This window comes from Cyprinus carpio, chromosome B21, assembly GCF_018340385.1.
Source record: "Cyprinus carpio isolate SPL01 chromosome B21, ASM1834038v1, whole genome shotgun sequence".
Lineage (NCBI taxonomy): Eukaryota > Metazoa > Chordata > Actinopteri > Cypriniformes > Cyprinidae > Cyprinus > Cyprinus carpio.
The window spans coordinates 8,854,657-8,866,763 of record NC_056617.1 but is presented as its reverse complement, the minus strand read 5'-3'; the positions used below and the strand labels follow the sequence as shown (position 1 = coordinate 8,866,763).

The window sequence follows — 12,107 nt, the reverse complement described above, 5'->3', positions numbered from 1 at the left end:
GGTGTTTCACAAATTTGTCTTTCTGACTCTCTCTCTCTCTCTCTCTCTCTCTCTCTCTCTCTCTCTCTCTCTCTTCTCCCGCTTTATATGTATATGAGTGATGTCGCCATCAGTGAGATGACTATCTTCATCTGTCATTTTACAATTTTCAGATCTACAAATACGGTTTGTGTGTATTGAGTCGAGTGGCATGAGATTATTTCAAATATACATACTCAGCATATTTGTATGTGTGTGTGTTTCATATACATTATTCTGTGTGTTTGTGAATTCTCCTCTCTCTGTTTGGTCTTCACGCTGTACAATCTATAGCAGATTAGTGCCAAATATTTACTTTGGCAGGTGAACATGGAAAATGGTTTTCCAGGGTCTGTTTGTGCCACACATTTTAACACCACTTTCTGACAGCAGTACAGTGAATGCTTATGGATGCATATGAAAAAACACATGATATATAAAAGTCAGCTATATGAATTTTGACAACAAAATTTATCAAAATGCTTGCAGATTCTTTTTCGAAAATGTTAAGAAGCACATTTGAGTACGTGACTGTAGGTGCATGTGTGTGTCCATGTCGAAGTGTGTGTGAGTATGCAAGACTCTGGGTATCACTAGAGAGCGTGAAGACAATAATGCAAACTGACACTTCAGAAATGAGAGGGTGGTTGCCTGGCGACCGTCACTGGGGTGGTTGTTCCTGCGGGAATGGGGTGAGATGCAGTCTAAATGATGTTTGATTAGAACTTAGATCAGTTAGGCGGGCACAGACATGTCTGACGACAGGAAGAGGGGGGTGCTATCCCAGAGGTCTGTGTGAATGTGGAAAACATACTGTAAGAGAGAGAACATGCAAAGGCACATTTTCAAGGTTCACTTCTTGTATATATTATGGTACATTGCAACATTAGAATGAAAGATGATCTTCTATGAAATTCAAGGTTTCAGAGAGATCATGGTTTTACCTTATTGCACCTGTGTCAGTTCATTTTTTGCCTTTCTCTTCCTGTAGATGGAGCTGCAGTGGAATAAACATAGCAGTACAGATCTGACCTTTGACCTCTCCAGTGGACCATAACTCTTCATAAGCATGCATGGGCATCATTTAGCTCATTTTTGAGGTATGGATGTGGGCCATTTTTTGCATTTGTAGCTGATTATATAGTGTGTGAGATCATGCTGTCTAAAAGTCAGAGGTGACCAGTGAATGTTTTTTAATTAAGCATTTTTCTAATTTAGTAAACTTTTTTTTCTTTACAAATTACTCCACAACTGGGTTTGGTAAGTTTCATAATGTTTTTGAAAGAGACTCTTAAGCTCACTGAGTAAAAACAGTATTATTGTGAAATATGTTTTTACAGAATAAAAATTTAAATATTAATATTTTAATATTTTTTTTATTCACTTCAGTGATGTTAAAGCTGAATTTTCAGCATCATTACTCCAGTTTTCAGAGTCACATGATCCTTCTGAAAACATTCTGATATGCTGATTTAGTGCTCAAATAACTTATTATTTCTTAGTATTATGAAAACTGTTGTGCTGCGTGATATTTTTTATGGAAACCTTGAAAAAAAATTACTGACCTTAAACTTTTGAACTGAAGTGTTATTAGCGCAACAATTTGAGTGAAAAATTAAGTTGAAAAATATATTTACGTGAATTTGCTACATCTGAATATTTGGTTTGCCCTCCTTTATTTTTAATGGCAGCAAAATTCAAACTGCATGAACTCCACAAATTTGTATAAACCCTGATGATTATGTTCTCCAGCATGATTTGAAAAATCTTTAATCTTGAGCTTCAACAGAAGTAAGAATATCTGAACAAAGGTTTACATGATCAGTGTCACAAATTTGCTTATTTGGTTAGTGAATTAAAAATCCTGCATTACATTTTGAATTCCAGATTTTCAGTGTGGTCTCAGACTTTTGAACTCCATTGTGTGTTTTATTCATGAGTACCAATAGTAAATATCTGAATAAGATATATAAATATATGAAGTTATGGAAAAACACAAGGTTGAGCTCTTTTAGAAGTTGCAGAAAAAATATTTGTAGCATATTTTCTAAAATTGTAGTGGAATAACAGCATGAGAGCAGAAAAGGGAGAAAATGTGAAAAATGCTTGCAAATGCTTAAAAGAAATGAACGTAAAGGGGTATAAAACAGAAATGAAAAAAGAAGGCTTAAGATGTACTTAAGAACAGAAGCTTTGCATTTTTAAGTTTGTGCTTTCTGGAGAATAGAGTAAACGAAGAGAGAAAGAGAGGTGAGAACAACAGGTCATGAGGTGATTGTTTTAGTGAGTAAATATGTGTGAGGAAGAATATTTTCTCCCACTAAAATTCCTTATTTACTGTTTAAGATTCATCTGTGATAAGATAAATGAAAGACTTTATCTTCATTGATCTGTTCAAAAAACATGAACATGACTTACCTCCCTCTGTATTAATAATACACGGACAAACACACGCAGAGATGCACTCACTCACTTAGTCCCACACCTAGGCACACGCGTACGCCCGAGCACACGCACACACACGTACACTGGCAGCAGCAGAATTGAATGCGATAGGGAAGTGAAAAATGATTAACCCGGGGTCAGCTCTCAGCCTCAATCTCACCAGCGCTCAAAGAGCAGCGCAGACTGATTTAAACTCGTCATGTTCCGCCGCACACATTTGCATATATTTATTAAATTCAGCTTGCACCCAGGAATAAAATAAAGCAGACCAGCGAGAGAAGGGGGAGTGGGGGACAGGCAGAAGGGAGAATATTTAAACGAGGAGTGTTACGGATAGAACTGCCTTTTCATTCATTGTGGAGCTCATCTGAAGGTAGTAGAAAAAGGGAAGACGTGATTTTGGACTTCTGCAAGTGTTCTTATAGAGAGGGGTGGCTCAGTGCTGCCCAAATCTGATCCTGAGAGAAGGGGTGAAGTGGATTTTCGGGCCTTTGGCTTTTGACAAATGATTTGTGATCAGTCTGAAATATTATCATATTCATATGCTTTATTATAGATTCTAAATGAATAATATAAATTGAAAAAATGTCAAGCAAGTAAAATAATTGCACATACAACCGTTTACAAATATTGTATGTGCAATTGTACACAACGCTAAAATTTTGTGTACGTTTATATAAAAAATGCAAACAATTCTACACAAAATTGCATGCACAAGTTTATGCAAAAAAATGCACATACAGTACAGTTGCACGCAATTGTAGCTTGTACAGTGACATTTAAATAGAATGTAAAAATGTATGCAAAATTGCACACTCAATTATAGATTAAGAAATTTTGTACATTTATATGCAAAAATGCACTAACATTTGTTTACAGGAATTGTTTGTATATGCAAAAAACAATGCAAAAAATATGTATGCAATATGTACAGAATATGTACAGTTGTATTCAAAATTATATATACATATGCAAATAATGCACAAAAATTGTACAAACAATTATGTGCAAACATTGTACATACATACAGTGGTGCAGTGGTGTAAAAAGTTTTTGCCCCCTTCCTGTTTTTTGCATATTTGTCACACTTGAATGATTCAGATCATCAAACTAATTTTAATATTACACAAATATAACCCGAGTAAATATGGCCACCCTATGGTGGTAACAAGTGCAATCAAGTGTTTGCGATAACTGGCAATGAGTCTTTCACATCGATGTGGAGGAATTTTGGCCCACTCTTCTTTGCAGAATTGTTTTAATTCGGCCACACTGGAGGGTTTTCGAGTATGAATGGACTGTTTAAGGTCATGCCACAGCATCTCAATCGGATTTAAGTCTGGACTTTGACTTGGCCACTCCAAAACCTTAATTTTGTTTTTCTTGAGCCATTCAGTGGTGGACTTGCTGGTGTGTTTGGGATCATTGTCCTGCTGCATAACCCAAGTGCGCTTGAGCTTGAGATCACAAACTGATGGCCGGATATTCTCATTCAGGATTTTCTGATAGAGTGCAGAATTCATGGTTCCATCAATTATGGCAAGTCACCAGGTCCTGAAGCTCCAAAGCAGACCCAGACCATCACACTACCACCACCATGTGTGACTGTAGGTATGATGTTCTTTTAATGAAATGCTGTGTTGGTTTTACACCAGATGTTATTGGACACACTTCCAAAAAGTTCACAGAATATTTGCCCAAAAGTCTTGGGGATAATCAAGATATTTTTGTCAAATGTGAGATGAGCTTTTGTGTTCTTTTAGGTCAACAATGTCTTTTGCCTTGGAACTCTCCCATGGATGCTGTTTTTGCCCAGTCTCTTTCTTATGGTTGGATCATGAACACTGACCTTAATTGAGGCAAGTGAGGCCTGCAGTTCTGTATATGTTGTTCTGGGTTCTTTTATGACCTCCTGGATGAGTTGCCTTTGTGCTTTTGGAGTAATTTTGGTAATTTTCAACTATTTTGTTTCTCATCTTTTCTTGAATTTCTTTAGATCACATGATGTGTTGCTCTTTAAGCATGCTTCACTTTGTCAGACAGCTTCTATTTAAGTGATTTCTTGATTCAATAGGTCTGGCAGTAATCAGGCCTGGGTGTGGCTTGTAAAAATTCAACTCCGCTTTTTTAAAATATTGTGGTTAATCACAGTTCTTTTATGATATGATCTTTTACAGGAGGGGGCAATTAATTTTTCACATAGGGCCAGGTAGGTTTCGACAGCTTTTTCCCTTCATAAATGAAATCATTACTTAAAAACTGCATTTTGTATTCATTTGCATTATCTTTGTGAATATTAAAATTTGTTTGATGATCTGAATCTTTTAAGTGTGACAAATATGCAAAAAAAAAAGAAAAAAAAACAGGAAGGGGGATGAAAAGCTTTTCACGGCACTGTGTATGTGTGTGTATATATATATATATATATATATATATATATATATATATATATATATATATATATATTTATTTATTTATTTATTTATTATGTATGTATGTGTGTGTGTGTGTGTGTGTGTGTGTATATATATATAAATATATATATATATATATATTATATAATATATATATATATATATATATATATATATATACAATATATATTAATATATATTGGAACATACAAAGATTGTATTAAAAAAAATTTCATAGAGTTATATGCTAAAGTTGTACAACCAAAATTTCATGTACAAAAGCCAATAGTATGCAAAAATCTGTTTCAGTGGTAATTGTGAAGGATCTGATTTTACTTGGCATGGGTGTTTAGTATTAACTTCCTTTTGTGGGCTGTCAGAAATACTGCAGTCAAGTTTAACAAAATTGCCATCTGCACTTTATGTAGGTTTTGTTTTTTAAGAGTGAATAAACTGGAATTATGGCTAGCTTTACACAGTAATGTTTCACTTTGAGATCCGTATAAGTCTGTCGTATAGGGCTTCCTGGCAGCGTTTGTCGACAGAATGTTTACACTGTTTTCGTTTTCATTTTAAAGAGGGATTTTATATGGCATCTGTCCACTGGGATTAAGATGAGGGCTTTAGGTGAACATATTCAGTTCAAACAATTACAGCTGTCATGTTGGCATTTACCCCTTTAGCTCCAAATGTTGGGAGTAGTAGTTGCTCGAGGTGGTGCGAAATGCCTCAGAGACTCTCTATACCGAGATTGTGCTTAATGTATATGATATAAACACATACATAAGTTCATATGTTGTCACATATGTTGTCGCTAGAGCTGATAGGGTGTAAATTTCTTTGTGATGGTGTTTACAAGTGCCTGTGATTGTGGGTGTGAGAGCATTACAGCGTTCTCTCAAGGTGGTCGTGGTACCCCAGAGGTGTGAGACCCCTGTGTGCCTCCGGAATAATCCTTTTCTCCACCTCCACATCCACAGCCTTAAATATACAAGCGTCGGGAGACAGAGGACAAACAAAAACAACAAACAAACAGCAAATCAGAGGGAGAGAGAGTGAGAATGAGACAAGGAGACCGAGACGGGAGAGAGAGACAAGCCTAAGCTTATACAAACGCTGCCAATGCCATACTCCAGTGCTCTCCTGGGCGTTGTGCCAAACTCCGGTCTCTGTGGAAACCGTCCCCGTCAGCGATAGGTGGCAGGATGGATGCCAACATGGCAGAGACGGTGTTAGGGCTGTTGGCAGCTACCAGACTGGGTGGATTGTACATTTCTGTGTGTGTGTGTGTGTGTGTGTGTGTGTGTTTTAGTTAGGCTCTAAGACCCTCCATGTCTGCCAGGGCATTTGGATGGTGCCAGGGCTGGCTGTTGTGCAGCTGTGCCCAGTGTAGGCTTACCAGACCTGGGCATCCCCACTCAGCCTACCCCTGCTGCTCCACTCTAAAGTACTCCAGCCATACTCAGCTACAGCGCCCCCTGTGGCCATCCCCGTGTCTAACAACTCTGTTTTTCCACGTCAGCTGTAGAGAGCCATTCCAGTTTTGGTTTCTTTCTGTCTTGAGGTTACTGCCCTTTCTGTAACGCTTTCCAATTTTTGAACTGTGTGGAGGGAAGCATCAGCATTTACCACTGAGCTCAAAGTTCAATTCATTTCAACTTTAACCCTATTTGCTGCTGACATTTCGAAACTTTCCACTGCTTCAAATGTTCCACCATCATCCCTGTACCCAAGAAACCAAAAATCACAGGATTTAATGACTACAGACCTGTTGCTTTAACATCTTTGATCATGAAGTCATTTGAGAGACTGGTGTTGGCCTATTTGAAGGACATCACTGGACCCTTGCTAGACCCCCTTCAGTTTGATTACCAAGCAAACAAGTCTGTGGATGATGCAGTCAGTATGGGATTGCACTAAATCCTCCAACATCTGGACAGACCAGGGACTTATGCAAAGATCTTTTTTGTGGATTTCAGCTCCGCTTTCAACACCATCATCCCGGACACCCTTCAGAATAATCTCACTCAGCTCTCCGTGCCCACCTCCATTTGTCAGTGGATCACCAGCTTCCTGACAAGACAGGCAGCAGCTAGTGAGGCTGGGAATACTCACATCCAACACATGTCATGTTCTCATGTCAGATGTGTATGTATGTATGCATATATGTATGTATGTACCAGGAGCAGCACAAAAAAAGGAAATAAAATTCCTTGCGTGTTTGCGCACACCAGGCGAATAAAACTATTTCTGATTCTGATTCTGAAACATAGCCAAAGATTAGCAGACAAATTGCACAGGTGATTTTAACAACTTTAAGCAATTTGATTTTGTCTCATTTTTAGATCAGTGGTTCTCATCTAGTTTTTGTTAAGTGTCCAGACTGATCATTATAGTTGGTTGGCATTAACCATATTTACACTATTTTTTTTTAAAGTATTTAATATTTTTATTCAGCAGTAACTTTCTTTTCATCAAAGAACCCTGACAAAAGTTTATCAAAGTTTCCTTAAATACATTAATTGTTTTAAACATTGATAATAATAAGAAATGAGCACCGGGTGAGTATATTATAATGATTTTTGAAGGATTATGTGACACTAAAGATTGGAGTAATGTCTTCTGATCAGCTTTGCATCACAGGAATAAATTACTTTTTAAAATATATTCAAATAGAAAACTTTTAAAAATTGAAATAATATTTCACAGTATTACTGTTTTATTGTATTTTGATCAAATGAATGCAGCCTTGATGACCAAGAGAGACTTCTTTCAGAAACATTCCAAAATCTAACTGACCCCCAAATTTTAAATGTCAGTGTGTCAGTGTTGCAACTTCAAATTATGCAAGTTATTTTAGTATAGTCTAAGTCATATTTGTACCTGTTCTGTAGCTTTGTTCATGCTTTCAAGAGTGCAGCATATGTTATCATCTGCCCAATTTAACTACTTCTGCCAAGTGACAGAAAAACATGTACTAAAATTAGTTGTTTTTATTTTTTTCTCTATCCTAACTGTATATGGTTATATGATTGGTAGCAATATTTTATTGACATTAAGTGGTGTTTTTCATCTAGTGTCTGTGACCCTATCAACATGCACAGTTTACTTACCTACCAGATGAAACCACTGAACAAATCAAAAAAATATTTAAAAACGCCCCTTCTTATAATTTAAATTAATCAAAGTAAAAGTTGTTTTTGATTTCTGCAACGTATCAAAGCCATTGGCAGGACTTTCTTCTGCTCTAATCTCAAATGCATGTTTTCCCTATTCACTATGCACCCAGCCTGCTTTCTTTCTATCTAGCGACCTCGTAAAATCACCTTGCTGTGACACTATCTGCACAGCTTTTCATGTGGAGGTCAAAGCGGAGCGTGGCGTTTGCTTTAAGAGGTGCATTGAAGCCCTGACGTGAGTCATGTGAAAGTGTTCCTCTGGCTCTGTGCCTTTCCTCTTCTCCATCTGCACCTTCTCTCTGTATCATGTGCTTGTACAAGAACGGCTCACTCCTTTACCTCACATCATCCTCTCATTTCCTCCCCTCCTTCTCTTACTCAGCCTCTCTTTCTCCGCCTCCACCCTTTTCACACAGTCTCTGGTACCCAGCCATATGTGTCAGCTGTGCCAGCACCCCTCCCCTCCCCTTTATCCTCCTCCTCCTCTCAGCCCCCGGGCCCCGGACCCCCCGCGTGCGCCACCCCCTCCTCTGCTCCCCCTGCGAGGCGCCGGCTTTGTAGGCTAATTAGCAGTGAAATTGGTGAATTGCAGGCTCGGGCACACATGCACAGACACTTCAGCTGCAGCAAGCGCCACTTTAGGCACTGAAAGGACCCTGGAATACAGAACACAGAGACAGAGAGAGGTGAAAGAGGGGTGAGGAGAAAGAGAGAGAAAGAAAAGAGAGATGTGAGAAGTGCGAGAGAGTTTCTCCATATGACTGGACCGGTTTGGACTCTTTCTCTCTTTCATACTATCCCAAGCTGCTTTAAGTTTTATCTCTCACACCATATGCATTTCATGTAGTTCATTTGTCATATCCTGTCTGCCAACCTGTTGTTGTTAGTTTTTAGGTCTTTGTGAGGGTTTGTCGTCATACACAATCTGTTGGTTCAGTATATAATGTAGCTTTGGGAAAGATGGTGTATACCACGCAACAGTAGAAATTGTAGAGCTTTTGATAATACAATGCAAATTCCAAATTAAAGGAGAAAATAATCAAATAAAATAATAAAATGTTTGATGATTAACATCAAACTTGATATTAAGTTTGATAAACCAAAAAAGGGGAACATTTTTTTAATGGTTTTTAAAATTTTAAATAAACTCGTTTTGACTTTTGCACCATTATGAAAGATTTTGGTCGTAACATTGACTGCAAACATTGTTAAAAATCTGGTTTAATTTGGAGTTTTTAAATTGTAAGTGGCCCAGACATTCTCTGACACGATGATGTTGCCTACATGATGCTTATCCTTCTTAATTCTTAATCCTCCCTCTCTCTCTCTCTCTCTCTCTCTCTCTCTCTCTCTCTCTCTCTCTCTCTCTATATATATATATATATATATATACTCTAAAAACTGCTGGATTAAATACAACCCAGTGCTGGGTAAAATGGACAAACCCAGCAACCTTCTGGACAGTAACCCAACCGATGGGTCACCACCCGATTGCTCAGTTTTGTTATATTGTAGCCTGATACTACAACTGTTTACACTCTATAATGACAAAGTGAAAACAGAATTTTAGAAATGTCTGTAAATGTATTAAAAAGAAAATTCTTATTTACATAAGTATTCAGACACTTGAAATTTGGTTCAGGTGCCTCCAATTTCTATTGATCATTGCTGAGATGTTTCTACACCTTGATTGGAGTCCACATGTGGTAAATTAAATTGATTGGACATGATTTGGAAAGGCACACACCTTTCCATAAAAGGCCTCACAGCTGACAATGCATATCAGAGTTAAAACTAAGCCATGAGGTCAAAGGAACTGCCTGCAGAGCTCAGAGACAGGATTGTATTGATGCACAGATCTGGAGAAGGCTACAGAAAAAAATTCTGCTACACTGAATGTTCCCAAGAGCACAATGGATTCCATTATTCTTAAATGGAAGAAGTTTGGCGCAACCAGGACTCTTCCAAGAGTTGGTCGCCCAGCCAAACTGAGCAGTTGATGGAGAAGGGCCTTGTCTAGACTGGTGACCAAGAACCTGATGGTCACTCTTGTTGAGCTCCATGATCATATATGCAGATGGGCGAAACCTACAGAAGGACAAACATCACTGCAACGCTCCACCAATCTGGGCTTTATGGCAGTGTGGCCAAACTCAATCCTCACCTCAGTGAAGACACATGAAAACACACTTGAAATTTACAAAACAGCACCTAAAGGACCCTCAGACTCTGAGAAACAAGATTATATGCTCTGATGGACCTCAATTCTAAGCATCATGTTTGAAGGAAACCAGCTCTGCTCATCACCTGCAGGGTACCATCCCCAAAGTAAATTGTGCTGGTACCAGCCTGGGGGTGTTTTTCAGTGGTGGTGACTGGGAGACTGGTCAGGGTTGAGTGAAACCCAATGGAGCAAAGGACAGATATATTTAATGAAAACCTCAGCGATCAGCACTTCAGACTGGGCTGAAGGTTCACCTTCCAACTTGACAATGACCCTAAGCACACAGGAGTGGCTTAGGGACAACTTTGTGAATTTCCTAGAGTGGCCCAGCCAGAGCCCTGACTTGAACCCTATCGGACATTTCTGGAGAAATCTGAAAATGGCTGTCCACTGATGGTCCCCATCTAACCTGACTGACCTTGAGAGGATTTGCAAAGAAGAATGGCAGAAAATCCCCCAATCCAGGTGCGCAAAGCTAGTTGCGTCATACCTAAAAAGACTCAAGCCTGTAATTGTTGCCAAAGGTGCTTCAACTAAGTACTGAGTAAAAGGTCTGAATACTTATGTACGTGATATTTTAGTTTTTTATTTTTAATAAATTTACAGACATTACTAAAATTCTGTTTTCACCTTGTCATTATGAGGTACAGAGTGTAGATTAATGGGATAAAAAAAATCATTTAAACACTTGTAGTATCAGGCTGCAACATAACAAAATTTAAAAAAGGTGAAGGGGGTCTGAATACTTTCTGAATGCACTGTGTGTGTGTGTGTGTGTGTGTATGTGTGTGTGTGTTTGTGTGTGTGTGTGTGTATATATATATGTATGTATGTATGTATATTTGAAAAAGAGACTAGTTTTGTAACATGGTGCTCAAAATTGAAGTAATTTTCAATTATTTGACTTTTTGAAGCACAGCCAGTGATTAGCAGGCTTTTATCTTATTTTAGTCACCAGCCATTTTATTTTATAATACATTTTAAATAAATATATTTTATTTATCTTCATTATTAGGACACAGTAAGTCTCAGAAGTCTCAAAGAAGACCATGTGTCAATGTTAGTTGATTTTTACCCCATCTACAGCAAGTGTGTGAGTGACTGGAGTAATGGCAGACTGATGGACGGACGTCATCCCTCTCTAATGATGGCTGAGAGAAGACACCCATTCCATCATCCCCCTCTCATCTCCTCTTCCCCCAATCTCATCTGATCTGATATTAACAGCCAGTATTAAAATCATGCAACGCCTTAACAGACTCATTTAAAATTAATAACTGGTAATTATGGAGGAAGCTGGTTCACAGTAGCTTCGGAGGGGGAAGGGACTAAAAGATGGAGACAAGGAATGGAGGACAGTGAATCTGGTCATAGCTCTAGTGTCAATAATGAACACGTTAATGGTATCACTTCTTAAATCAGACGGACTGAGATCCCTCCTACATTATTTATTTACTTGTTTTGAAGATTTTTGGGTCTTGTATTTTAAGAAGAAGCGATAGTTCACTTAAAAAAATTAATTCTATCATTTACTCAAGCTCATTTCAATATCAAGAAGATATTTTGAAGAATTCTGGTAACCAAACAGTTGACAGTAGACACTGACTTCCATAGTATTTTATTTCCATACTGTGGTCATTGGCTACCATCAAGTTCTTGGTTAACAGATATTTTGAAAAATGTCTTTTGTGCTCGGCAGAAGAAAGAAACTCATACAGGTTTGGAACAACATGAAGGCGAGTAAATGATGACAGAATTTTAATTTTTGGATAAACGGTCCCATTACGTAGTGTTAATCAGTTGGTTAAATTCCAGTTGTAATCAGCA

General features: G+C 38.0%; 1 long non-coding RNA gene across 1 annotated transcript in view; it reads left to right on the top strand.

Annotated features, from left to right (window-relative positions):
• The window catches only part of LOC122141319, a 30,093-nt gene extending 18,317 nt beyond the window's left edge, over positions 1-11,776 (top strand). The window contains exons 3-4 of the long non-coding RNA XR_006157702.1: positions 1,010-1,118; positions 11,367-11,776. This is a non-coding gene — a long non-coding RNA (uncharacterized LOC122141319). The remainder of the gene's footprint in view (positions 1-1,009; positions 1,119-11,366) is intronic.
• The last annotated feature ends 331 nt before the right edge of the window (positions 11,777-12,107 follow it).